Here is a 25,842-nt window from a genome sequence, read left to right as displayed (position 1 = left end):
TTGCCCCCCCTCCAGTGTGTACTCCGAAAGAGTGTTTAGTGCAGCCGGGGAACCTTGTCAGCGAAAGGCGTAGGAGGTTGCTTCCACAGAATGTGGAGAAGATTATGTTCATCAAAATGAATTATCAGCTCTTCCAGGGAGACCAGCCTCCAGAACGTACAGAGGGACCTGTGGTGGTGGATTCAAGTGGGGACGAGTTAATACTTTGTGAGGATGAGGATGTACACACTGAAGAGGGTGAGGAATCGGTGGATGAGGAGGATGAGGATGACATCTTGCCTCCGTAGGGCCAGTTTGTGCAGGGACACATTAATTGCCAGCTTGTTTTGTGGGGGCCCAAACGAACCAATCATTTCAGCCACAGTTGTGTGGCAGACCCTGGCGCTGAAATGATTGGTTTGTTAAAGTGTGCATGTCCTGGCCGGTCAAGCCAGCCGGCCCTTTACTTATGACACAGGCGCACGCTTGGCACTACTTTGTTGATGCACGTGCGGCTACTGCGCACACAATTCACAAACACAGAAAATAGATATTTTTTTGGTTTGGACTGGAGTGTACTTTCGGGGGTTACAGCACCCTTTAACGGTCAAGCCAGCCGGCCCTTTACTTATGACACAGGCGCACGCTTGGCACTACTTTGTTGATGCACGTGCGGCTACTGCGCACACAATTCACAAACACAGAAAATATTTTTTTTTTGGTTTGGACTGGAGTGTACTTTCGGGGGTTACAGCACCCTTTAACGTTTAAGCCAGCCGGCCCTTTACTTATGACACAGGCGCACGCTTGGCACTACTTTGTTGATGCACGTGCGGCTACTGCGCACACAATTCACAAACACAGAAAATATTTTTTTTTTTGGTTTGGACTGGAGTGTACTTTAGGGGTTACAGCACCCTTTAACGGTCAAGCCCGCCGGCCCTTTACTTATGACACAGGCGCACGCTTGGCACTACTTTGTTGATGCACGTGCGGCTACTGCGCACACAATTCACAAACACAGAAAATATATTATTTTTTTAGCACTTGGGGGGAGCACCCCTTATGGACAGAGCACCCCCTGGACAACACTACAGCACCCCTTTAGGACTGGGACACTGCACAGGACTTTGGAGTGGACACAGCCCCTATGGAGAACTGACTGCACAACACAGTCCAGCTAGCCTCTATGGACTTTGAAGTAGTGGACACAGCCCCTATTAACAACAGCAGCACAGCACAACACAGCCAGCCCCTATGGACTTTGAAGTAGTGGACAACAGCAGCACTACACTACACTACACTACACAGCCCTAACTCCCACCCTCCCTCTTCACTGTCCACAGCCGAGTGAGAAAATGGCGCCGACGCGGGTACCTTATATAGGATCCAAAACCCGCGAGACCCGGAAGGCGAGATGATGACGTTTTGCCTCGATTTCAGATCCGAGTCAGGCGGGAAAAGTCGAGCCTGACTCGGATCGGACTCGGATCGGGGGGGCTCGGGGGGGTTCGGATTTCAGAAATCCGAACCCGTTCACCCCTAATAAGATGTATCATTAATTTGTGTTGTTATGTTTAATATAACATATCACCAGATTGTTGATAGTATGTCTTTATTACTTCTAAGTATTATACCCGTGGCTCATTCATCAGACCCCAGTGCCGGCCCTAGCCAAAATAGTTCCCTAGTCCCATGGGATCCTGAAAAGGGGTGTGGCCAGCACAGCACGGTATCACCACCCGTCCTCACCCACCACCCCTATCCCAGCAGAGCACCCCTCTCCCAGCAGTGAGCACCACAGCACCCCAGCTCTCTCCCAGTTCCAAACTTACTCTACTTGAGCTCAGCCTGCAGAGCTGTCCGACTCAAGGTACAGCAGGACGCGCTTTTCCCATCTCAGGCTGGCAGGCCGCAGCTGTGAGTGATGATTGCTGGAGGCGGAACCCACAGCCGTGAGGTGTGACTCACTACTCCGAACTCCGCAAAGGCCCATGGTGCAACAGCCCTCCCGCCACCATTTACTTACAGTCCTGAATGAGCCTTTGCCCATGCACAGAAGCTCATACGGATTGTGTGACGCCTCAGAGCTGGCCTGGCTGGTCCACTAGCCAGGGTCCACTAGCTGCTGTCAAGGTGCTCCCCCCCCCGCAAACTGCTGCGGACAGCTCCACTGCTGCCCGCTCACTGTTTGCTGCTGCCAGGCCCAATCGGATCTGTCAGCTGAGCTCCGATCGTGGACTCTACGGGGCAACAGGTGCCACGGCTGTGCCTGCATCAAACCTCCACCGGCCCCAGGCGGGCCTGGATGGCCCTAGGCATTTACTTAGTTTGTCTATGCCTAGGGCCGGCTCTGTCAGACTCACTTTAGTTTGGGAGAATCTAGTATCACCAGGAGGACTAATATATTTTTATGTTTTAAGGTCCAAAAAACCTCTAATACTCACATACTGTACACAAACAAAGTAATAAGGAGAAATTGATGCCACCATGAAGAAAGGCATCAGTGGGCCAGGACTGGCAGCAGTGACGGTTCCTCTGGAGGTGGCAGCGACAGACTGTTTCAGCAGAAGACATCTAACATATCCTAAAGGTGGTGGGCATTGCATAATATGGGCCTGATTCTGATTTACACGCAGAAGCGCACGCAGTAGCATCTATTGGCGTTCGCCATTTGTGACTTTATGCAATTGCCGCTACAAACTTTTTCCTGATGTATATCCGCGCAGCCAAATGTGCAAGGACCGAGACGCCCACTTTTGGCATCCGTGCACGCTGTAATACTGATTGGTGCCTCCTTATACGTCACCAGCGCTCGCACCATAGAAAAATGTGACCAGTGGTGAGGCATCTGGCATCTGACCATGGCCTCCTATGTCTGCGTCTGTGCGTCTGTGTGTACAGCCGTTGCAATGACACGGCCGCGACACTCAATGAACGGACCATTTTTGAGTGCATTTCTAGCCTCTTCCCAGTGACCACCCATCGCTTTTCCACAGCATTCCTATTACCGTCCATCTCTATCACAACAGTGTCTTTGTGCGAACACTTTGTCTGACGCATGCACCGTAGAAACCTTTAGAAATGTTTGCACATGCGCAGTTGTAAAAAAAACGCTCAATGACGTAAACATCTTCTTTGCGTGCGGCTTTGAATCGTGCACTCTGGGGGCTGATTCTGCAGAGGACGCAGATTCAAGCTTTCATGCAGACTCTTGATTATCGGGAATCTGCGCATGTGCAGAATGGGTCCTGTGAGGGGATCGGTATGAAATACCGCCGGACGCAAATCCCGACGCCGGAAGACCGGCAACAGTGACCTTAACCCTAACCCTTCTTTAGGAGTGCCTAACCCTAACCTCCCCCCCTAGTGCCTAACCCCCCCGCTAAGTGCCTAAACCTAACCCCCCATCCCTGCAGCCTACACCGCAGTCTCCTGGGGGGTGCCTAACCCTAACCAACCTTTCCCCTAGCCTAACCCTACCGGGGTGGTGCCTAGCCCTAAGTCCCCCCCGGGAGCCCCTAACCTAACCCTCCCCCCCACGGCTGTCCGAGCCCGCTGCCCGGCTTACCTTCATTTGGTATGCCGGGCGTCGTGCTCCCAGTGTAGGTATAATGACAGGCATTGGGATTTCGACGCCTGTCATTAGTACCCTGTTGGGATTTGACTGCATCCCCGTGAGATCAACAACAGGCCCCCCTGTGCCTCTGCCTGATTGACAGGCAGAGGTGTTGTGGGGAGGTGCGGGCACGGGGACGGCCTGCAGTCCCAGAAATGAGAACCTGTCTCCCCAGTTTTTTGGGAGGGACGAGGCCAGAGTCAGCATCCACGGACGCAGACTTCCTGGCCTTTCAAGATGGCCAGTCTGCTTAAGCTGAGGCTTACTCAGCTGCCCAGTGCTGCACAACTGGTGGTCGCGATGGTGCAGTGCTGGGATCGCAGATGCCGACATGAGGCATTTCTTCACTTCCGATGCCTCCTGCTGCATTGCAATTTTAGCAGGATGGAACTGCAAAGCCCTTTGTGTGCATCTTTGCAATTCCGTCCACAGCTGAATCAGCCCCTATGTCCCCGCATCTATCCCTCCAATGAATTAAAACACTCTACACCAGCTAACTTTGTGATATAATACTAATAATAAAACAGACTTCACTTGCATCATCTGCTGATGAATTTAAGCCAACAACATCATAGACTCAAAGAGGAGGAGGCACCCAACTAGAAGCTACCACCAATATGGGGTCACTCCATAAGAGGTCTTCCAATTACATGGGCAACACTGCAAGAGCATCAACAACGCGTTTCTCCAGCTATCTCCTCCACACAGACAAGAATTGGGTCGACCAAATCATCCACATACTGTAGGTCCCAGGCAATGCTTGCTGTGTCACAGGAATGGGTTCAGTCATCATTAGGAAAAGTCTTCACAACGTCAGAGACTCACGGCATTCCCTGCTGAAACCACCAGTGTCCAAACTGTTACCACATGTCAGGTCTGAGAAGCCAAAACTGCTCTCCATCACTGGAGCCCATCCGCTGCCTCTAGATGAGACACTCATAACCACCACTTGCTGCCTCCTTCTCTTACCTAAAAATTTGTAACTTAAAAAAGAAAAAAAATCTAATGAACTTTAATTTTCTTGAGAAAGTAACCAAGTTAACTAACAAATGCAAAACATTTTTGATGAGCCGAACCTTCGTTACATCTGATTTGAAACTACATATTTAAATATATTGATTGTTTTTAGGTAATGATGAGTCAGCCAGTGTCATAAAGTATTGACGGAAAGACAACATGTTGCGTACGGTGCGGCATCTTAGCACCGGTGAGCATGTCACATGTAAATAAATAAGTAGTAACAATGTATACTCCCAGATACTCTAGTCCTTGGTGATGGTTATAAGGAGATCTCACCTTTACATCTCATGTAGGGGAATTCCCCAATGTACACTTTGCTTCTCCGGGCACAGACCCAGTACTGCTCATGAAGTACCGTTCCTGTACAGGGTCTCCGATGGCTGGGAGTTCAATCGCTGCTTGTCAAGGTCACATACAACAGCAGAAAGGGCTGGACTGAAGGCAGCTTGATGCCGGATGGAATTTCTCCTACTCATGTATATTATGAGTCTGTTTATCAAGGCCTGGGAAAAGTTAATTAGAAGTTAACAAACTGCTTTGCAGGAGTGTTCTTTAATTTAGCAGTGTAGCAAATCCCGACCTGCACAGCGGCTGCACTGATAGAATTTATAAACATTTCCACCATATATCACTGAATGTACAGGAAAAGTGCCAAACACTATGGAGTGGAGGGATCTACACAGCGAAAAGCTCTGGTGTTGTTACAATATACGATAAGGCATTACTAATCAAACATGATTTCCGTAGAGTGCAGGGTCTCCTCCCTATATCACAGGCCCAGCTACAGATGTGTCCTCTTGGGGTCACACCCGCGACTCCATAGGATTGCATTGTGCAAACGCATCGCCCGGCATGTTGTAGCGTGGCGCACAGGACCGCGGCTAATCGCATGGCTCGATGTGCGCACGTTTGCAGCATGATCGGCAAATATACAAGAGGACACACCTGTAGCCTGTTTTTTTTATTTCCAGTAGCAGGTAGTGTACAGTTCTCTATAGTCCGTACTTGTCAGGTTTCCTTCCACCCACACAGACGCCTTATGCAACATGTTTGTGACTGTTTGGTGTAAGACAGAAATGCGCACAGGGCTTGATTCAGGGGTGCGCGCCGCTGCGTCCTCTGGTGCGTCTGTGGATTCGCAATGGCAATAATACATTAATGCTATCGTCAGGAGGTGCAAATAATTGCTCAACTACGGGAATCATGTTCGATGGCAGGAAACCATTGATTTTGAACCATCAATGACCATCTCCATCACAGAGCATGGAGTGGCTGAAAAACTGTGGGAGGTGGGACACATGGGCAGCGCACCAATTAGGGAATGGGGTGGGACTATGTGGGTTGCATCAGGGGTGGAGCTAGGCTTCATATTCCCCCATCATCCATGGAAAAATCATTCACCATCGGTGGCAAACAACAGTTGGCTTTTAACCATCAATGTCTGACGGCTCCGCCTAATTTGAACCCCATTATTTAATAAGACTTTGAACTCTATTATTTAATAATACCGTATTCAATTAGACACGAAAAGCCACAATCCACGGTAAAGTATCGCCGATCTTGGCTTTTCGCGTGGCGAAAACTTATCTCCGTATTCAATTCCAGCCATTTTTCGCGTACGTGGAGAGTCAATGCAATGTAATAGGCAAAAAAGATTTGCCACTGAATAGCAGGAGAAAATAAGTGCAACATTTTTATTTTGGGGTGCAAAGCTGGGGGAACCACTCAGAATCCTTGGGACACTCCCCAAAGGACAACTGTGTCAAAAAATCCCCCCAAAAACATAAGAACACCCCAAAAAAGTACTTTGATTTTGGGGGCAAAAAAGTAAGAAATGGGGGGACAAGCATAAAAATAGACTTTTTGGGGGTCTGCAAGGATGGGTCAGGTGTTTTATTTATTGCAGGTGCTTGCAACAGGTTCGTTTTTAACTTTTTTAAAACTTCACCTTAGAGACTTTAGAATATGCTAGCACCCATTTTCATGTACCCAAAATGTGACAGGACTACTTATTTTCACTAAAAAATACCGCTTAATGCCATTCTTCACCACTTGTGCAAAGACACTAATAAGAAGCTATTGAAACAACTTAAGTACCCCAAATAGCTTTATTCGGGCTATTCCGGCACATCTACATTGATCCCCAATGTTAGTGCAACTTTTTTGGGGGGTTCAGGCTGATTTCCCCATTTCTGACAGCACTTTCCGCCTGTTCTGACTTCGCCGCTTGCCGTTTTTGCGTGGTTTGGAATTGCATAGGGCGAATAGCGGGGGCGCACACGATAAGTTTCCGCGTCCAAAACATGATACTGATATTGAGTTTTATGCATCTTAATATACATCTAACTCAATATACACATGTCAGTGCTCTTCTTCTGCATACATTGGGTGCACAGGTATGCCAATGTGTACAGGAGGCTCAGAGGCTAGAATTGGAAGCAGCTACTGAAGCGTCAATTGCTCCTGTAGAACTTTGGGCCTGATTCAGAGCCGCTCGTAAGCGGCCGCTCGTTCGTTCCGAGCGATGTTTGCACAACTGCGCATGCGTACGGATTGTAATACGCATGCGCGAACCAGTCAGTGCGGCCGAAAATCGTTTGTTCGCTAAGTAGCGAATGCCTTCTATTTTGAGTGACAGGAGGAGGCGTATGTGGGTGGTAACAGGGGAAGGTGCTTGAAAACGGGGAGTGGAGATCAGAACGCAGGCGTGCTTAAACGTCAAAACGGGCGTTTTATGGGTGTACATAATTAATACAGCAGCGTCATTGACCACGTCACTGGGTTATTTTATAGTCAGAACTGCTCGCAAGATTGCGGTAGGAAAACCAACCACAAGAATAACGAGCAGTTCATACGCTGGTCGATGTACTCGATTAATCTAATAAATAGCGGACATGACGTAGGATGCGAGCGGCCAGGGGGCGTAGTTTCCCAAAAAACAACCGCAAGTTTTGTTTGCTCGTTCAGACATAGAGGCGTGAACAGACCGCAAAGAGCGAACGGTTCGTTTGAATAGCCACCCCTTTTTTCTGAACGAGCGAGCGCAAATAGCGTCCGGCTCTGAATCAGGCCCCTTGTGCTGTCACCACCTTCTGAGGTTCTTTAGGATAACTAAAACACACAATCTCATTTTGTACAGTAATTTAGCTGAATCAGATGCCTTATTGTAAATAATCTGCCTTTTGGATGGAATGTTCTAACACATTTATGTCTGCTCTGATGTGGCCATTACAAGTAGGTGTCGAACGTGGCTCAGAGGTTGACAAGGTCAGCTAAGACCCCTCACATCTTCATTTGGTCTCTCCCAATGGACCTCCTCACCCTCCCATGTGAGTGGGCACTCGCTTGACCTGGTCTTCACTCACCGTTGTGATATTTCTGATTACTCCAATTCCCCATTCCCCCTCTCTGACCATCACCTTCTCTCTTTTAACCTATCCCTCTCTCCTTCCCTTCCTCTACCTCCTAAGGCCACCATCACTAAGCGCAACATTGAGGCTATTGACACCATTTCTTTTTCTTCCCAGCTTGACTCACTTCTCTCCCCTATCCTCTCTCTCTCTCCTGCCCTGAACAAGCCATTTCCCTATACAATACCTACCTTACTTCTGCTATGGACTCTGTTACTCCGGCAATCACTATTCACCCTCACAGATTTACACCTCAATCCTGGCATTCAAATGCACTAGATACCTGCAAAAGTGTTCACGAACTGCCGAGCGACAGTGGAGAAGATCACGCTCTGTCACGTCTGAAACTGGAGAAGAGGACGTGGTGGGCCTAAGTTGGGGAAAGAAACGGAGACGAGGGGCCTGGATGTTCGTTCTCCTCATCCACAGGTCTTGAGTGTTGGCGAGACCCGGGCAAAGGTGCGGAGTCTAACCCACAGGATGGTGTTCGCCAGAGACCCCCCCAATTGGGATATGGGCTTAGCTGCACCCCATGAGCAGGTCGCGGTCCTTTGACCAGGTACCCAAGCCCTGCAGGGATAGAGACACTACACCCGTGGCCCAGCGAGAATATGCCTGTTAGGCACAACACAGTCCCTGAAAATACTGTTTAGAAAACAACTTGACACGAGGATCAAAAACGTCAATAAGGCTTTCAAAGTGGGAAGCGACTCACGGTTACTTGAGACGTCACCAGAGATAGAAGGCACACGGGTAGAGGTGGTAAATGCTGCATGGGTATTCACCAGAGATGTTTTAGGCACACAGGTAAAGGTGGTAACACTGCTGCTGTACGGATGAATAGGAACCTGGACCGGGAACTCACTAAGGCACGCTAGGAGACAACCGTTGTTCAGGCAATTTCCCATAACCTGTGGGACAGTTTTATACCCAGGGGAACCCTTAGACAGGTGCACAGCATCAGCTGGAAACGAACCTATCAGGAGGAAGGATCCAGTCACATGGGCCGACTGTCATGGCGGCGCCCATGTCCGGATTTGTGATGCCGGACACCAGCCCTCCAGGAAGCCACAGCAAGCGGGGAGAATCCTCAGCTTCTCCCCCGCCTTCGCGCAGGCCGACCGACCACCCAGGATGAAAGGGGAAGCCGGCGGTGCGGTAAGCGGGCGCCGATCCCCGGCTGAACCCTGACAGTACCCCCTCTGTGAGGACATGAGATGTGTGTTACAAATGTACTGGCAGCATCTCAGTCATTGCAGAGACCAATTTACTTTTTAGTCCTTTTGTGTTCAACTTCCCGTCTCCTAGTGTATGTGTGATCATTCTCAGGACACACATTTTCATTAGCATGTATAATATGTACTGTAATAATAAGTAATTGTAATGTTTAATACTGGATAAGCCTTGATGCTAGCCTGGTCCATATGTCTGTGTTAGAGCAAGGTGACACCTCCCAAAACAAAAGACCCTCTAAGTTAATTCCCACCTCCCCAGGGGATGCTCAGGATTTATTACTCCTTCCATTTGCCTGTTTTGTGCTTCACGTGAACCTGGTAGACTGAACGGAACCATCCCAGCAGGTGTTCGTCAGGGAAGTAATACCCAGAGGAGGTAGGAGAAAGTGACAGCATAAGGGACTCGCACCAATCAGGAAACGGTGCAACCCCCCCTGGGTGGTCACAATATCGTGGGAAATTGGAAGATTTTAAAACAGGTCACTGAAGGCAACTCCACATGTTAGTCGCTGACCTTGGCTAAGAGGTCTCGCTCTGCTAAGGTGCTAGTGGAACGCATCACCAGTTCTCTGTGGATTTATACTTTGGAAATTCTGCAAGGACCTATACGCTATTCATTGCTGTGTGTTCTGTGATTAGCTTCTACTGTATGGGATCGTGGAATCAATTGTTTGGACCCAGGGACTATCACTGCTGTGTGATCTCTGATAGTTTCTACGTGTGGGGTCCTGGAAGCGATTGAGTGGACATATGCTATTCACTGCTGTGTGATCAGTGATAGTTTCTACTGTGGGGACTGAGGGTCTCTAGCTATTTTGTGGAATTGTTCTGGGACATTATACTCTACTAGGACTGCCTCTGTCTGGACTGCTACCTGTTTATTACCTGTTCACTGTATTTACCGCTTGTCCTGACATATTATCTGTTGCTGTGTGCTGTGGAAAAATAAACCATCACGTTGGTTTCATCTGCTCGGTGTCTAGGTGATTGAGAGAACCCCGTATCCTCACATTTGGTGGCAGCGACAGTGGGATCATTCAGACATCAATCAAGGAGCAGTGGAAGCGTGAAGTCACTCACAATAGAGAAGAGAGGATCAGGCCAACTGAGTGGTCGTCAGTCCTGTAAAAGGTAAAATGGTGCTAAGGAAAGAAAGTCAGTGCCTCAAGTCTCCCAGGGCAGTGAAGCTCGTGGATGGAGGTACGTCGGTATGTCGGCAGGCTAGGAAGCCGGATATATTATTTATTATAAGGATGCAGTACATATGGGCATACTGGAATGACGCTCGGAGGATGATTAGCGGGTGGAGAGTATCCAGCTTAACAGACAAATTGTGTTATCTGGGAGATGCTTTCATGCACTGCAGAAGTGAAGCAGTCACATGGAAGATGCTGGATGAACCAGAGTTTGAAGAATTTGCGGAGGAAGTGAAGGCTACAATGGCCCAAATGATACAAAGAAGCCACTGTACAAAGACAGAAGGGCAGGTCCAGGATAAGTGGTCCTCCTGGACAGACCCAGAGGAAAGATCCGAAATAGAACTACTGCAACCCGGCCAGACAACCGAGGGGGTTGCCCCAAAATTAACTGTTACCAGTGGGGCGGGGTCATTGTCAGGGGGGCCCCTAAGCCCTCTGGACGAAATGAGCATGGAGGAGTTGGTAGCAGAATGCCAGCTGCGGGGCATCCCCGGCCAATTCGGCACACGCAGGGAAATCCTTCAGTGTATACTCCAGGACGAGGGGGACCCCACCAAAGCGTTCACTGATTATCGGACATTTATACTCCATCTCGGCCCACGGATGAGTGTGGGGGAACAGCTGGAGTGTCTGGAGTCGTGCTTTGTTGTGGCAGAAGAAGAGGCCTCAGATCGTGGTCTCCTGGATACCCCAGGCTGGCAGGACCAGTGTTGCAGGGTGAATGCAGAAAGGCACCACCTGCAACAGCTTCTCCCACTCCCAAAGGACACAGCTGCCCAGTGTACTATACTGGGAGAGGCTAGCGCCCAAGTGAAGGAAGCAGTGCCCATAATACAGGCACCCCAGGAGGAGTCGCACTACACCTTCCCTTTTGCTGAGGTGGAAGATGGAGACCTATTAACCAGCTGCCAGGGGATCTATGAGGACAGTGTCCGAGAGGAGATCACCAAGGCTGGGGGAGTATCGTCTCACTTCCCAACCACAAGTATACCAGTCGCAGATGGCATCGTGGTCCAGGCGGGTCAGCATACTCAGCTGGGAGAGGCCCATCATGATGAACTGGCAATGGCAGACTCTTTTATTTCATCGGGGGAGGCTGAGGAGAAAATGCCCTGTGTATGTCCTGCTATCCTAACTCCCCCTGAAGGATATGAAGGATTGTACCCGATCCCCTATTTGGAAACTGAGGAATTGCAGGCAAAATGTTGGTACGTACCCTGCGATTTAAATGGAACATGGGTAGCAAAGACTGTTAACCTAACATCAGATCATAAATCAGAAGAGGATTTGTTATCACCCTGTAATAACTCGGACAGTGGTGTGGACTGTAACTATGTGCCAGGGGATTTGCCTGCCCTTAGTAAGATTCCAGCAAATACAGACCAGGTGGATGTCAGGAGACAGCGCTTGCAACCCCTTCTCCCACCCCAGGGAGAAGGCACTGCACAACCCGGCCCCCTGCCTCTCACAGAACACGAGGCATTTGTGGAGATAATTTTGGAGTGTTCAGCGGTTAAAACCTGGTGTGGTACCCAACCAGTTATCCAGCCGACCAGGCTAGTAGAGGGAGTTACCAAGGAGGAGGACTGTCCAGAAGAAGTTCCAGGTGAGACTCTGGCTTTTGAGGGGGGAGGGCTGGGACAGGACCAGCCTGTCCTGGTGGCTCCCCTGCAGCCACTAACTGCATTGTTCCATATACAAGGTTCATCCTGGGGCCCGAGCCGTGAGGAGCCCACATGTTGCACTGAAAGTTGTCAGCCCCCCAGTTGGTGTTTGGGGGAGGAAGGAATGGACACTGCCACAGAAGTGCCATGTAAAGAGCCCCAATATTTGCCTGCCCCTGGGCAACCGTTACTTGTACAAGGTGGTGAGGGGGAAGGTACCCACTGCCCCTGTGTTCCAGAAGTGAGGGTGTTAGGATGCCCGATTAGTATGATTTGGGGAAAGGGGTGTGATAATGTGAAGGGGGAACACCGAACGTCTGACTTGGGGGAATTGCTAAATCCTCTGGTGGAAAAAGGGGACATGTTATATTGTAATTTTGTACTTGCGGATTGTCTAACTCGTCTGATTCTTACAGCCTGGGTCTTATGTTACATTACTCTGTGGGACACTGGTGGCACACTCACCCACAAGATGCTTTACCCTGCACCCCACCTCGCCCAGTCAGTAGTGGTTCTGGATCCCCCCAGGGAACAAGGCCTAAAAAGTGGGAGAGGAATGTGAGGACATGAGATGTGTGTTACAAATGTACTGGCAGCATCTCAGTCATTGCAGAGATCAATTTACTTTTTAGTCCTTTTGTGTTCAACTTCCCGTCTCCTAGTGTATGTGTGATCATTCTCAGGACACACATTTTCATTAGCATGTATAATATGTACTGTAATAATAAGTAATTGTAATGTTTAATACTGGATAAGCCTTGATGTTAGCCTGGTCCATATGTCTGTGTTAGAGCAAGGTGACACCTCCCAAAACAAAAGACCCTCTAAGTTAATTACCACCTCCCCAGGGGACGCTCAGGATTTATTCCTCCTTCCATTTGCCTGTTTTGTGCTTCACGTGAACCTGGTAGACTGAACGGAACCATCCCAGCAGGTGTTCGTCAGGGAAGTAATACCCAGAGGAGGTAGGAGAAAGTGACAGCATAAGGGACTCGCACCAATCAGGAAACAGTGCAACCCCCCCTGGGTGGTCACAATATCGTGGGAAATTGGAAGATTTTAAAACAGGTCACTGAAGGCAACTCCACATGTTAGTCGCTGACCTTGGCTAAGAGGTCTCGCTCTGCTAAGGTGCTAGTGGAACGCATCACCAGTTCTCTGTGGATTTATACTTTGGAAATTCTGCAAGGACCTATACGCTATTCATTGCTGTGTGTTCTGTGATTAGCTTCTACTGTATGGGATCGTGGAATCAATTGTTTGGACCCAGGGACTATCACTGCTGTGTGATCTCTGATAGTTTCTACGTGTGGGGTCCTGGAAGCGATTGAGTGGACATACGCTATTCACTGCTGTGTGATCAGTGATAGTTTCTACTGTGGGGACTGAGGGTCTCTAGCTATTTTGTGGAATTGTTCTGGGACATTATACTCTACTGGGACTGCCTCTGTCTGGACTGCTACCTGTTTATTACCTGTTCACTGTATTTACCACTTGTCCTGACATATTATCTGTTGCTGTGTGCTGTGGAAAAATAAACCATCACGTTGGTTTCATCTGCTCGGTGTCTGGGTGATTGAGAGAACCCCGTATCCTCACACCCTCCTTTAAGGGTGGGCACTGAACACCCACCAGGCTTATCTGGGAATCGCCTATGAAAACTCTGGATTAGTCGCGGAGCGTGTACATCAGAGGCTCTGATCCAGGCCCTTTCCTCGGGGCCGTAGCCCTTCCAATCGATGAGATATTGAAAGGTGTGGAATCTGTGCAGGGAATCCAAGATCTTTTCCACCTCAAATTCAGTGCCTTGTAATGTCTTGACTTGAGGTAATTTAGGGGAACACTTCTGAAAACGATTGAGCACCAGGGGCCGTAAGAGAGAAACGTGAAAAGTATTTGAAATCTTCATTTGAGGGGGAAGTTCCAATTTATAAGTTACTGGACAGATTATCTTAATGATACGATATGGACCGATAAAACGCGGAGCAAGTTTCATGGACGGGACTCTTAAGCGAATATTTTTGAAAGATAACCAGGCCCTGTCCCCGACTCTCAACAGGGGAACCGCCAAACATTTCCTGTCCGCAAATTTCTTGTAATTCCTAGAGGATTGCTTTAGAGATAAGTGAATTTTATTCCATAGAACTGAGAAGGATTGAATCTCTTGATTCACAGCTGGAACATCTATAGACGGAAGCTTCTGGAAATCTGGAACTCGTGGATGTCTACCAAAAACCGTAAAAAAAAGGAGTGGATTTAGAGGAAGAATGGAATTTAAAGTTATGAGAAAACTCTGGCCATGGCAGGAGGTCCAGCCAATCATCCTGGGAAGATGACACAAAGAGCCTAATGAAGATCTCCAGCTCTTGATAGACCCTTTCCGTTTGACCATTCGACTGTGGGTGGTAGGCTGAGGAAAAGTTCAGTTTGATTCCACAGGTACTACACAGGGCTCTCCAGAATTTGGCTGTAAATTGAACACCTCGATCAGAGACTATTTCCCTGGGGAGACCGTGTAATCTGAAGATGTCTCGAATAAAAATTTTTGCTAATTGAGGAGCAGAAGGAAGGCCAACAAGCGGGATAAAATGTGCCATTTTAGAAAAGCGATCCACGACCACCCATACCGTGTTATGTCCCTTGCACCGAGGTAATTCAGAAATAAAATCCATTGAGATGTGGGTCCAAGGAGCAGTTGGGATAGACAAGGGGCGAAGAGGACCAACCATCTGTCTATGCAGAGTTTTATGTTGGGCGCATTTGATACAGGAGCGGACAAACTCCGTGACATCCTTCTTCATGGTCGGCCACCAGTACGATCGAAGTAAGAACTGGTAGGTCTTGGTGATTCCAGTGTGACCTGCGAACAAGGATGCATGAGCCCAAACCAGCAATTTTTTACGTAATTTAGGAGGTACAAAACTTTTCCCAGGTGGCAAGGACACTACTTGAGTAGGAGCAAATACAATTGGGTCAAAAATGGAATGAACTTGAGAACACTCCTCCTCCTCCAAGTTAGTCATGAAGGAGCGAGATAATGCATCGGCCTTCTTGTTCAACACACCAGGACGAAACTGGAGTTTTAAATCAAACCTAGAAAAAAAAGTGACCATCGCGCCTGCCTGGCATTTAACTGGTGTGCAGTTTGTAGATAGATCAGATTCTTATGGTCTGTAATAATCGTGACAGGAAATTTGGCCCCTTCCAGAAGATACCGCCATTCCTCTAAGGCTAGGCGCATGGCTAGAAGTTCTTGGTCGCCAATAATATAATTTCTCTCGTCAGGGGAAAATTTACGGGAGAAAAATCCACAAGGATGCATCTTCCCATCTTCAGCAGACTGAGATAATACCGCGCCTACTCCAACGGAGGATGCGTCCACCTCCACAATGAATGGTTTGTCTATTTGAGGCTGACAGAGAATGGGAGCTCGAGAAAAGGCACCTTTTAGGTTTTGAAAGGCTTGTACTGCTGGAACAGACCATTTAGAAGGATTGGCTCCTTTCCTTGTGAGGGAGGTAATGGGTGCTACCAGTGTAGAAAAGTGTGGAATAAACCTCCTGTAATAGTTTGCGAATCCTAGAAAACGCTGATTACCTTTTAACGACGTTGGCAGGGGCCATTCAGAGATTGCCTTTAGTTTATCAGGATCCATCTGGAGAGTCCCCCCGGAGATAATATGGCCTAAAAATGGTACTGAAGTTTGGTGAAACATACATTTGGAAAGTTTCCCGAAGAGGTGATGAGTGCGAAGGTGGAACAATACCTCCCGTACATGAAGACGATGACTCTGTAAATCTCTGGAAAAGATTAAAATATCATCGAGATAAATCACAACAAATTTATGAAGAATATCCCGGAAGACCTCGTTGACGTAACCTTGAAAAATAGCTGGTGCATTACAAAGACCGAAGGGCATTACGAGGTACTCAAAGTGTCCGTCTCTGGTATTGAACGCGGTCTTCCACTCGTCCCCGGTTTTAATTCGAATCAGATTATACACACCACGTAGATCCAGCTTCGTGAAAACCTGAGCCCCTTGAACCTTGTCAAACAGTTCTGAAATTAAAGGTAGCGGGTACCGATTTTTTATGGTGATTTGATTTAACCCTCGATAATCTATACAGGGGCGGAGTCCACCATCCTTTTTCCCTACAAAAAAGAAACCTGCCCCTGCAGGAGAAGAAGAAGGCCGAATGAATCCTTTAGCAAGGTTTTCCTTAATGTATTCCTCCATGGCCGCGGTCTCAGGCACGTACAAAGGGTAAACACGGCCACGTGGAGGACTTTTCCCAGGAAGCAAATCGATGGCACAATCCCAAGGTCGATGCGGAGGCAGTTTATCTGCGGCTTGTTCACAAAATACGTCAGCGAAGTCTTGATAAGCCTCGGGCAAGCCCGGCTGGGGGGAGTGTTTAGAAGACTCTGGTTGAAGGGACTTCTTAGCCGAGTTGGCAACCATCGCTTGGTTACATACTGGAACGACCTTGGTGAAACAATCTTGGAAACACTGTGAACCCCAGGATAGGATTTGCATAGCATCCCAGTTGAACACAGGATTGTGTTTTCTAAACCAGGGCAGCCCTAATACCAGCTCATAGGAGGATTCGGGTAACACAAAAAATTCCAGCATTTCATGATGTAGGCACCCAATTTGGACAGACACCGGATGAGAGAGTGAAGAAATGGGTAACCCCACCAGAGTTTTACCATCTAGACCAGACAGTAACAATTTATTAGGTAGGGAAACGACTGGAATACCCAAGGTGTGAATCAATCTCTCTGCAATAAAATTACCAGCAGCACCAGAATCAATTAAAGCGTGAACCTTTCTTGTCCTGGACTTATGGGAAAGCGACACTACTAAAAGACTTTTGGATAATTGGGATGGCTTGAGAATAACCCCCAACTGAATGCTCCCTACTTCAGTCAGGGTTTCGCATTTCCCGCAAGTAAAGGACAATTCCTCAGAATGTGGTTAGATGCAGCGCAATAGATACACAATTTATTTTGGAAGCGTCTATTGCGCTCTGCTGGCTCTGTTGACCTGCATTGGTTCGTCTTCACTAACTAGGGTGGGTATAGGCGGACTAACCGCTGAAGAGCGGACAGGTAGACGTTCACCTCTTCCCCTACTAGCCCATCTTTCCCGATGGCGAAGGTCAATTTTGATACAGAGAGAGATAACGTCAGCGAAGGATTCTGGCAAATCTCTGGAGGCAAGCTCATCCTTCATCCTCTCAGAGAGCCCATGAAGGAAGGACGCTTTAAGAGCTTCCTCGTTCCATTTTAATTCAGATGCCAGGGTCTGAAATTGGACTACATACTGCCCCACGGACCGTGTGCCCTATCGCACTCGGATGAGGTCAGAGGATGCAGAAGCAGAACGGCCTGGCTCGTCAAAAATTCTCTTAAATGCGGAAACAAATTCCTCGTAGGTAGATACGATGGGGTCGGCCCGTTCCCATAGAGGGGAGACCCAGTCTAACGCTGCTCCTGTTAATAATGAAATCACATATGCTACTTTGGCCTGAGACGTGGGAAAGTTCTGGGGAAGACATTCGAATTGGATTTCACATTGGTTGATGAACCCGTGGCACCGCCTAGGGTTGCCATCAAACCTTTCTGGAGTGGCAAGCTGTAGTCGGGGTTTGGGAGTAGGAACCACCGGTGGAAGACCTGATGGAGAAGGTACAGGAACCGCAGGCGGGGGAACTGGGAGAATAGAAGCCAACGTGGTTTGGATCGAAACCAGTTGCCTCGAGAGCTCCTGTAAATACTGAGCCACTTGTTGTTGTTGCGCCTCCTGGTTGTCCATCCGAGAGGTCAACTCTTGCAGAGACCCAGTACCTTGGGATCCTGCAGCTTCCATTGGGCCTGAACAAACTGTCATGTCTGAAACTGGAGAAGAGGACGTGGTGGTCCTAAGTTGGGGAAAGAAACGGAGACGAGGGGCCTGGATGTACGTTCTCCTCATCCACAGGTCTTGAGTGTTAGCAAGACCCGGGCAAAGGTGCGGAGTCTAACCCACAGGATGGTGTTTGCCAGTGACCCCCCCAATTGGGATATGGGCTTAGCTGCACCCCGTGAGCAGGTCGCGGTTCTTTGACCAGGTACCCAAGCCCTGCAGGGATAGAGACACTACACCCGTGGCCCAGCGAGAATATGCCTGTTAGGCACAACACAGTCCCTGAAAATACTGTTTAGAAAACAACTTGACACGAGGATCAAAAACGTCAATAAGGCTTTCAAAGTGGGAAGCGACTCACGGTTACTTGAGACGTCACCAGAGATAGAAGGCACACGGGTAGAGGTGGTAAATGCTGCATGGGTATTCACCAGAGATGTTTTAGGCACACAGGTAAAGGTGGTAACACTGCTGCTGTACGGATGAATAGGAACCTGGACCGGGAACTCACTAAGGCACGCTAGGAGACAACCGTTGTTCAGGCAATTTCCCATAACCTGTGGGATAGTTTTATACCCAGGGGAACCCTTAGACAGGTGCACAGCATCAGCTGGAAACGAACCTATCAGGAGGAAGGATCCAGTCACATGGGCCGACTGTCATGGCGGCGCCCATGTCCAGATTTGTGATGCCGGACACCAGCCCTCCAGGAAGCCACAGCAAGCGGGGAGAATCCTCAGCTTCTCCCCCGCCGTCGCGCAGGCCGACCGACCACCCAGGATGAAAGGGGAAGCCGGCGGTGCGGTAAGCGGGCGCCGATCCCCGGCTGAGCCCTGACACGCTCTAAGGCTGATTTTCTCCATTTCAAATTTATGCTCTCATCATACAGTACTGCCCTTTCCCTCTCTAAACAGTCATATTTCAACAACCTTATTTCCTCTCAGTCCTCAAATCCCCAACATCTCTTCACCACCTTCAACTCACTCCTCCGCCCATCTTAACTTGCTTCCACATACTCCTTCCTCCCCATCTGTGTCACCCCTATTTGTCTGTCCCTCCCCTTTAGAATGTAAGCTCCTATGAGCAGGGCCCTCTACCCTCTTGTGCTTCTCCTTACTCTACCTTCATCTACTTCTTACTCTCTACCAGGGCACCTAACACTTGGTTGCTTTGCATTGTTGCTTATCTGGGTGTTATGGTCACGAATGTAGCAAGATATATTATCCATGTCCTGTATTGTATTGTACTGTACTGTACTGTGCTATAAGTGAATGTAAATCAACCTATTTGTTTATGTACTGTGTAAGGCACTGCGGAATACTTGTGGCGCCATATAAATAAATGATAATAATAATAATATTTAGAGCCTCTCACAGTCCTGTCATTCCCATCTCAAAAATATTTCAAAGATCAGACTCTTTCTCACCAAGGATGCCACTAAAACCCTCATACACTCACTGGTCATCTCCAGATTGGACTACTGTAACCTCCTCCTATCTGGCCTCCCCAACTCCCATCTCTCTCCTCTCCAGTCTGTCCTCAATGCTGCTGCTCGGCTCATCTTCCTCTCCAAACATTCAACATCTGCCTCCCCTCTCCTACAAGCCCTACACATTCAGAAACCAATTCAAGGTTCTCACATTCACTTACAAAGCCCTCACCCATTTCTCTCCCATTTACATCTCTAACCTCATCTCCCTTCACTCTCCTGTCTGCCCTCTTCATTCAACAAATACACGCCGCCTCTCATGCCAATTGATTACTTCCTTCCACTCCGATCTCCTTTGGAACTCTCTCCCTCTCCCCATCAGACTCTCCACCTCTCTACAATCCTTCAAACGGGCTTTCAAGACCCACTACTTCATCAAAGCCTTCCAGCTCTCATCTTAACTTGCTGCCACATACTCCTTCCTCCCTGCCTACCCCATCTGTGTCACACCTGTTTGTCTGCCTCTTCCCTTCAGATTGTAAGCTTTTACGAGAAGGGCCCTCTACCCTCTTGTGCTTCTCCTTACTTTACTTTCATCTACTTCTTACTCCCCACTAGGGCACCTAACACTTAGTTGCTTATGCTCTGTTGCTTATTTGGGTGTTATGGTCGCTAATGTAGTAATGTATATTATCCATGTCCTTGTCCTGCATTGTACTGTACTGTAAGTCGCTAGTCACCTATTTGTTTATGTACTTTGTAAGGCGCTGTGGAACACTTGTGGCGCCATATAAATAAATGATAATAATAATGATGCAAAAGGTCGATACATTTCTTTTTTTCTAACCCTTATCTTCACCGTAACCCTCCCCTTTGTGCCTTACCCTAACCGTCCCTCCTAGTGCCTAACCCTAATCCTCCGGTAAGTGCCTAACCCTAACATTATGGTATTCCCAGTATTATGCTGTGCCCAGTACTGTACAACACTATGGTGTTCCCAGTATTATAGTGTGCTCAATACTTTGGTTTGCCAAGTGTTTGCACAGTACTTTGGTGTGCCCAGTACTGTACAGCACTATGGTGTTCCCAGTATTATAGTGTGCTCAGTACTTTGGTGTGCCCAGTGTTTGCATAGTACTTTGGTGTACCCAGTACTGACAGCACTATGGTGTTCCCAGTATTATGGTGTGCTCAGTACTTTGGTGTGCCCAGTGTTTGCACAGTACTATAGTGTGCCCAGTGTTTGCACAGTACTTTGGTGTGCCCAGTGTTTGCACAGTACTATAGTGTGCCCAGTGTTTGCACAGTACTTTGGTGTGCCCAGTGTTTGCAAAATACTATGGTGTGCCCAGTATTATTGTGTGCTCAGTACTATGGTGCACCCAGTACTGCACAGTAGTATGATGTGCCCAGTACTGCACAGTACTATGCTGTGCCCGGTTCTAGGGGTGCTTCAAATTGCACAGTACCATGGTGTGCCCATTGTTTTCACAGTACTATAGCGTGCCCATTGTTTTCACAGTTCTATAGCGTGCCCATTGTTTGCACAGTACTATGGTGTGCCCAGTACTATGGTGTGTCGAGTGCTGAATTTTACCTGCTGTCAGTGTGTACCCAGCAGGATGGATTGGCCCTCTCCCTTTACAGGCATCATCAGAAGCAATCTGAGAACATGGGCAGCAGGAGTCCTGTCAAACTCCCTCAATACAGTATGCCGGGGGCAGCCATAATGTGGGCAAGTGTACTGGAAAATCTACACCTAGCATAGGGTTGGTGAAAGTTTTGATGGGGCAACCGATAATGCGTCTAACGATGCACCAGGCGACATTACGTCTATTGACTTTGAAAACGGGCGTCTCAGTCCTCGCACATTTGGACACACGGCTATACACCAGGAAAGGGCTATGCAGCGACATTTGTATAAGTCGCACACGTACGTCTGGCAAAAGTTGCAGACACGGGCTCTACTGCGTCCGACTAGAAACAGGCCCTTTATATCCCCTGTATATATAGACATCCAAATACTGTATGCTAAAAAAAAAAAAAAAAAACCCACCATCCATTGTTATATTGATTATTGGACGAAGAGACTCACAAACTCAATTCTGAAAGAGAAGAATGAGAGTGATCAATGACAGCTCTCATGAGCCAGCCCTGGACACTAATGGTACACACTGAACCTAAGAACTTTAATCCTTTTTATGTAATTGAACAGAATGACCTTGAAATACAATCGTGACTGTGATTATAAGAATGAGACCACACCAGGCTGTTTTTCGCTATGACTTATAACAAGTAAACAGTATGTTACGTCATTTTGCCATTGGCAGCCTCGAACGTGACCCAAAATATTCCAATAACGAAAAATATGTACGTTCTCTTGGCTTTGAGGTACATCTATTTATTTCACAGGAGTGTCGCTGCGTAATTATTATCATTTGTGTCAGTAAAGAAACAAACAAGTAATAAGCCTCATTCAGAGATGTACGCTATCGCTATGACGGCGTTCTGGAGGGATTTTTTGCCACTGCGCATGCGTTGAGGTACATTACCGTAGTCACGCGCTGCAATTGTTCATTCGCAGTGTGAGTGACAGGCAGGGGGCATTTGGAGGAGGCATCGGGGAGTGTTGGTTGAAAACACAGGCCTGTCTCCGCCGTTTCTAGGGGGTGTCACATCCTGCATCTGTGATCCCGTACGCAGTTAACATGGCTCCTGCGTCTCAGTTAGTGCTGACCATAGACTTACTGAAGGAGTTGAGGTTTTCCTGATCTGCGTCCGATGATGCGTATGTGTAGACAGTTGCGGACAGCTGCGGTGGCTCCAGGTGGGCGTCTCAGTAGAAGTCCTGGCTGCTGTAGCATTAGCATATCCTCGCACACCCACAGCTGCTGCCGCATTAACGCACAACTATGAGGCCCTATGCCCGTAAGTTTGCTTTCACTTTCTAAATGACTAAGGGATAAATTACAGCAGTAAGGAGTCTATGTACTAAGGCCCTCATTCAGACCCACTCGCGAGCGGCTGTCCGCTCGCAAGTGGGTCGATGGTCTGCACTGCGCATGTGCACGATGGAGGGAGCTCCGTCGTGCGCATGCGCGAGATGCGACGAGCGAAGGACTTTCCTTCGCTCGTAGTGTCTCATCAAAGGGGGCGTGCTGTCGATGTTGACTGACAGCACGCCCCCTTTGGTGGGTGTGCCAGGGGTGTGCCTGCCAGACGGAGGCGTTCCCTTCACTAGTGATGTCAGTGGGAGTGATTTTGGCTCTGATTTTGGCTTTGCGGTTGAAAAACTCAACCGCAGGCTTCTGCTCGCAGTGGCGATGGTCGCGATGGTCAGGACCATCGCGACCATCATCCTGCTCGCTCGTATATGCTGTGGGTGGTGACCCACAGCTATACGAGCGTCCAGGAGGACGCTCCATATTACTGGAGGTGGGCCCTGATTCAGAGCGAGCGCTCTGGTCAGAGCGTCCGGCTCTGAATCAGGGCCTAAGCCCTGGAGAGAGACAAAGTGGGTGGAGATAAAGTGCCAACCAATCTGCTCCTTACTGTCACTTTACAGGCTGTGTTTGAAAAAATAACAGTAGGAGCTGCAAGCGAGCGGGTCTGGATCGAGCCCATAGACCCCTCAAGCTTCTAAAACAACTAATCAGATTTTAGCATTTTGTAGTATGCAATAGAGAAATGATAGCTACAGTAGAATCTGAAATCTGGTTGCTATAGGCAACACCACCTTGGTTGCTATGGGCAACACTACCTTGGTTGCTAGTAGTAACACTACCACTTTTAATTTTGAGAAGCTTTAATAAATCAACCCCTAAATTACTGTATTCCAAAGAACAGTATGTTCCCAAAGTTATAGAACCTGTGCACCAGCTTTCACGAAGGTTCCCCCATTGCATGTAAATAAGCTTTATACTCTCGCCCCAGAAAACAGGCTAAAATGTCATGTTTTGAAGAAGACCCGTTCCCTATAACTTCTGCTTATTGGGCCTAATAACCATCAGTCTGTCAGCTGTGTCAGCTTTCGTGACATGATCATAACTCGCACTTTTTATGGTTAACCTGCCTATGATGCTTGTCAGCAGGATGTTTTGCATGGGGGGTGATACAGAGCAGAATACAGATAACAGAGTTCTGCTGCCTCAGGGACGCTGTTCTGCCGAAACTGATCGATCTGGAGATGAGAGCAGCCTCCAGGGTTAGGACCTGATTAGACTGACCTTTCAGATCTGAATACTGTATACTGTACAGTACTTTAGTTTAGACATTATTCACGGATGTGTTTAACTACATGACAGTCTGACAAATAATATTGGGAAATGTTGCCTAAGGAGCACAGGTAGGCAGCATGTACACATGATCTGTCAGCAGTGCATTGTACAAAGGTATGGCCAGGGGCGTATTTATAATAGGTGCAAGGCAGGGGCGTTTCTAGACAGGAGGGGTCCCGTGCGCAGTCTCCGACACGGGTCCCCTCCTCTCCGTCCGGCGGCCAGCTGCGCACTAGAGTGTGCCCAGCAGATCTGGCCCTAGCCAAATTAGTGCCCTAGGCAAGATTTTGGGAGGTGCCCCCCCATAGGATCCTGAATAAGCGTGTGGCCTCACAGAAGGGGCGTGGTCTTACTGTGCTGTTCTCCCAGCAACCCTCACAGATCACAGCACAGCGCACATCACCCAGCATAGCACCCTTCTACCAGCACAGTATCCCGCACCCAGCACGCCTCTGCCAGCACAGCACCCATCACCCCTCTCCTAGCACAGGACCCGCGCTAACCACTAGCTGTCGTCCAGGTGCCCCGTCCCTGCAAACCGCCGCTGCCCGCTCACTGTTTGCTGCTGCCAGCTGAGTTCCGATCATGGACACTGCACAGTGACAGTAGCAGCTGCCATAGTCTCTGCCCAGCCTGCAGCAGGTGCCCCAGCCATGCCTGCCCCAAACCGGCTCTGCTTGCCCTAGGCGGGCCTGGGTGCCCCTAGGCATTCCAAATGACCTAAGCATTTGCTTAGTTTGTCTATGCCTAGGGCCGACTCTGGTGCCCAGAGTCTATAGTGCATGCACAGGTCACCGGGAAACTGGCAGCGGCGGCGGCCATTTTCCCTGTACTGCGTATGTACAAATGACGGGAAAATGGCCGCCCCGGACATTTTCCAGCTGTTTTTACAGGTGCAGACACCAGAGCCAACATCGGACTCATGGGCCCGTGTGCCCTGCACACCCTGCACCCATTATAAATACGCCCCTGGTGCAAGGTGTCCTGTGCACACGGGCCCCAGAGTCCAGGGGGGGCCCACCGCATACCCTGCACCCATATTTAGTTTATACTTACCTTTCTGCAGTCTTCAGAGTGGTGCTTTGCAACGCCGGCCCTGCAGTAACTTATTTCCCTCCCTAGCGCCCCTCCCTCTGGAGCCCAAATGGAGGCTGCACATGGACCCTCTCTTAAAATGCCCCTGGGTATGGCAATGTTTTACAGTATTGGGGTATAGTGTATGAAGATGCACAAGAATGCATATAACTATATCTATCTATATTATTATCTATATACCTATATATCTATTCTAGCAGATGTACCCGGTAGACCTTAGATATAGGGGCTCTGAGAGGGGGGGCGGGGGGTTTATTACTAAATACCTGGCCCAGGCTTTTGGTGGGGACCAGCGGGGGCCTGGGTCCAATGCTCCCTCTTACCTGTCAGCAGCCCACCAGCACAGCCACCAACAGCCGCGCCGGGCCGAGGTGACAGGGGCGTGACCTAATCAAGGGTGGCGTGGCCATGCCCCCTTAGAAAAAAAATTTAAAGAAATAAATTTTTGCAGCGCAACTCCAGCAAGCCCAGGCCCGAAAATGAGTACCCTCCCCCCCCCTCTCGGCACCCCTGAGTGGGACCACTGAGCAGCAGCAGTCTCCTCTCCTCTGCCTGTGGGCACACACCCCAATAGTAATGGGGCAAGGGGCCGGCCCTCTACGGCCATGCTTAAATATTTACTGTTTCCATTTCCATCTCACCTCTCCAGTAAACCATTAAGGGGTCTATTCATCAAAACTAAAAATGATGCAGTGTTAATTAGATTTAGAACTCGCATCGAGTTCTACCTAATTAACGGAGCAATTCATCATTGTTCCTGTACATACTGTAAGTATCTCTTCCGAAAAATTGTAATTTCTGAAAAGAGATACTTTCCTCCTGCATCCCTGGGCTCCCCGCACAGCTCACCGCTGGCCCCCTCATTACCGGGCCCCCCACACAACTGACTGATGCCCATTCCCCGGCTCTCTGCACAGCTCACCGCTGGCCCCCTCATTACCGGGCCCCCCACACAACTGACTGATGCCCATTCCCTGGCTCCCCGCACAGCTCACCGCTGGCCCCCT

The sequence above is a fragment of the Taudactylus pleione genome, unplaced genomic scaffold, assembly GCF_031769625.1.
Source record: "Taudactylus pleione unplaced genomic scaffold, aTauple2 ptg000531l, whole genome shotgun sequence".
Lineage (NCBI taxonomy): Eukaryota > Metazoa > Chordata > Amphibia > Anura > Myobatrachidae > Taudactylus > Taudactylus pleione.
This window is presented reverse-complemented; position numbering follows the sequence as displayed.